The following is a 4,081-nucleotide window of genomic DNA, read 5'->3' on the forward strand; positions in this document are numbered from 1 at the left end:
GTTTATAGTATTTGTATTGAATGTAGCAGCAACAGTGACAAACAAGAAATGTTTATAGTATTTGTATTGAATGTAGCAGCAACAGTGACAAACAACAAATGTTTATTTTAGTTGTTGGAATGTATATACAACAATAATTTACAAAAATTCCTTGTCATTTATTTTCCTGGATTGTGACAAACAAAGAAAATATCCAAATTATTTGACTTTATAATTTTTTCTCAGCAGTTTCTGTGTTTTCTTATTTGTTTGCTGAAATGTGTGCACTGAAAATTCTTGTTAACATAAGACAATTTAAACTATAATGTCAAATTACTAGATTTCAAAAAAAGTAGTTTCATACTACCACCAGATTAAAACTAAAACCAACTACATGCATTTTGTTCTATTAAAAGTTCATCAGGAAACATTATTGTAAATATTATACTAAAAGTATGTTCAATCTGAACAGCACCTTAAACAACACATGACCCGAACAACCCAAGTTAGAAATACCTGAGGTTTATTAGGTACAGTCATCACTAATTTAGAACAGCTGACCAGGAGAAGGGCAACAAGTCAACAGCATCCACTGCATATTTGTATCTAAAACTTGATATTTCTAAAACTACCCCATCTAATATTTTATGGAGCTTTAATCCTTTGATATATGGCAAGTCTTGATAAATGGGTATCAAATACTAATTGTAAAACTTTATTTTCTTCTACGGATTAGCTAATCAGTGTCTATGAATAAGAGGATTATCAATGACATCTTGATCTAGAGAATAACAATCAAATGATATCTGGATCTAGAGTATAATAATCAAATTATATCTGGATCTAGAGTATAATAATCAAATGATATCTGGATCTAGAGTATAACAATCAAATGATATCGGGATCTAGAGTATAACAATCAAATGATATCTGGATCTGGAGTATAACAATCAAATGACATCTGGATCTAGGGTATAACAATCAAATGATATCTGGTTCTAGAGTATAATAACCAAACTGTTGTAAAGCCAAAGCACACAAAGCATTTGATATAAAACATCTTTATTAATCCTTGAAAATACTAGCTGTACAAAGAATAAATGATTCAAAACTTCTACAAAATATTTCACTAGCTGCGGTAGATTTTATGTACAAATTTACATGCTATAAAACTAGATTAATTATTTATTAAACTATACAGTCATGTATCCAAAAAGCATGAATTATTACCAAACATTGATTAAAACACCACCAACATTGTACATGTAGTTATATTTAAAAATATTAATAACAGACTAGTGCACTTTACATTAAACAATTGTACCATTTATTAATGGGATCATTTGTTAATGAGTTGAAACGGGAAGGCTTAACACACAATGCTCCTTCAGTATTTCTCTTCTAGAACTGAAGGTCGACACTTTAAAAAGGTTAAGAATTTTCAGTTTAATAGAGAGTGCCAAATAGATGCAATATCTTACAACAGTTGGTACAGTCGAACATGTATGTCTATGCCACTTCATTGAGCATTTAAGTATATGATATAATAAAATTTTATGTCGAACTCTTACTGTTATTCCAACACGAACATTTATTGCTACCGTAAATACTTCAATATTCTTAATCATTCACTCTGAATTTTCACAAATATGCAAGAAAGGCTAACACTACAACCAACTCCTTTATTCTGGAGTATTCACAAACAACAAAAGTAAATACTTCAATATTCTTAATCATTCACTCTGAATTTTCACAAATATGCAAGAAAGGCTAACACTACAACCAACTCCTTTATTCTGGAGTATTCACAAACAACAAAAAGGTGCTTGATGTCCTGTGGTGACGTGAAATTAAGAGTGGTGTGTTATTCGTTAAAAAAAAAACACACGAGAGAGCTAAAGAAACCTATGAAATTATCACGTAAATATTAGCCTCCCCTCTTTTTACGAATGTCATGTGATATTTGAATTGGAAAGAATTCTCTGTCCGAATTTCTATATTTTATAAATATCTTCTCACTAAATTATTGAACTGAAGATCCAGTTCATATAAAAATCCATCAATTAGAAGTCCATTATGAAAAAAAAAAAGTTACAAAAGCTTTGATATTTTTAAGACATACTATCATACAAGAACAAGGTGCATGGAGAGAAAAAAAATACTGATCCTGTTATGTTTCGAAAAGCTAAAGTGACAACCAAGAAACACTACAAAATTATCATTAATCCCTCTTAGAAGTTTTGAACAGGATGTGATGTCTATTTCTCTCTAGAACCATCCATGAATACTTAGAGAGAGAGAGATATAAATACTATTTTTAAAAATATCTTTTGTATTTCATTGAAGATTAACTGAGGACCTTTCACTCTTTTTTTTTGTTAAATAAATAAAAGTTGTAACACAAGGCTTAATGTCATAATTGGAGCTATATTTTAAGATCGTATACCATTAATATGCTTCTCTTTAACTGATAATAAAAATAAATATTTTCTTTTAAGTCTTGACATGTCTCTAAGTAAATACACAATTTGATCAAATTCTGAATGACAACTAGTTATATTTTTCAATAAGAATGCTTAGAACATGCAAGCTCTTATGTGGTGGAAGTTGCATAGATCCTACTGTTGTAAGACTAGACATGTTTTAATGAGTTTTTCTTTTTGGAGTTAACTATATCTATCATGGTGAACTTCAAAACGTTCCCCATTCAAGACACGTCTCCTTTCAATCCTTATGGCTGAATCAAACTGATGAGGATGGTAATAAGAATGTTGTCAGAAACTCGGAAAACTCAGAGGCACTTTGCATAATCTACAATAAGGCTTTTATTTCTACTTCCAATAGTGTAGTGTCACAACTAAGGCAACATAACAAAGGAGAAAAACACAAGTATCTAGCAAACTTGGAAAAAATTCCTCATATTGCCATCCAACCAAAGCACACCTCTAACATTCAAAATGCCCCACCTTCATCTAGTTGTCACAAAGTATTAACAGTACAGACTTCAGTGACAGACAGACCAAGCCACAACTGTTGAAGTTAGTGTGGATGTTAAAGGTTGCTCAAAATGGATTTTTAATTGTCCTCATGTGAAGGTCTTCCTATCTTTTTTCAAAGGATGTTCCTACACTCATCATCTGTGGAATTCACCCTTAGAAGAATAAACATGTCTTACTTAACATCAGATGGCCTTGGCCCTTTTGTCTTGATGAATTGGAAGGAAAAGATGAAAAAAAAAGGGTGAATCTGCATTTACTCTTATATATGAATAAATCACAAACAGGGTTAAAAAACAGGTGGATCTTTTTCTATGGTTTTGTTAAGAAAAGAAAACCAAGTTGTTGTTAAATTCCTGAAGCCTTTGTACATTAGTTATGTCCATGGTGTAGATGTAGCAAAACTGGTTATGAAGGTTACATCTGGTGATGATCTCAAATTTCCAACTCACTGACTATTTAGTTTGTTTTCAGATGGTATAATTATTAATACAGTTTGGAAGTATTTGAATGAGAACATTACAAAAATTGGCTTGAAAGGCTTAAGTCTGATGGTTCCTTGCAATATCTATGCTGCCCATAATGGATTCAGAGCTAGACATTCTGCCCACGGTGCCAATGTAGAAGAGCTGGTATTCAACTTGCATTCCTAACTTAAGAGACCTCCATGCAAGCAGGAAGATTTTGCTGATCTATAAGTATATTATGAGCTTAACAATAGCAGCTTCTTCGCTCGTGTTCCGACAGAGTACACTTCTTTATGCTTTTAAGAGGATTCAGTCAAAATGGCAAATGACAAAGCCATTGCTTTTATTCCAAAGAAGTACAGAACATTCAAAACCGATAGAGCAAAATAAAAGGCACAAGTGAATAATGCATAGAGCAGAATGAAACGTACAAGTGAATAACCCATAGAGCAGAACAAATGTGTAAGTGAATAACCCATAGAGCAGAACAAATGTACAAGTGAATAACCCATAGAGCAGAACAAATGTACAAGTGAATAACTGATAGAGCAGAATGAAACATACAAGTGAATAACTCATAGAGCAGAATGAAACATACAAGTGAATAACTCATAGAGCAGAATGAAACATACAAGTGAA

The sequence above is a fragment of the Limulus polyphemus genome, unplaced genomic scaffold (genome assembly GCF_000517525.1).
Source record: "Limulus polyphemus unplaced genomic scaffold, Limulus_polyphemus-2.1.2 Scaffold1474, whole genome shotgun sequence".
In the NCBI taxonomy this organism is placed as follows: Eukaryota; Metazoa; Arthropoda; class Merostomata; order Xiphosura; family Limulidae; genus Limulus; species Limulus polyphemus.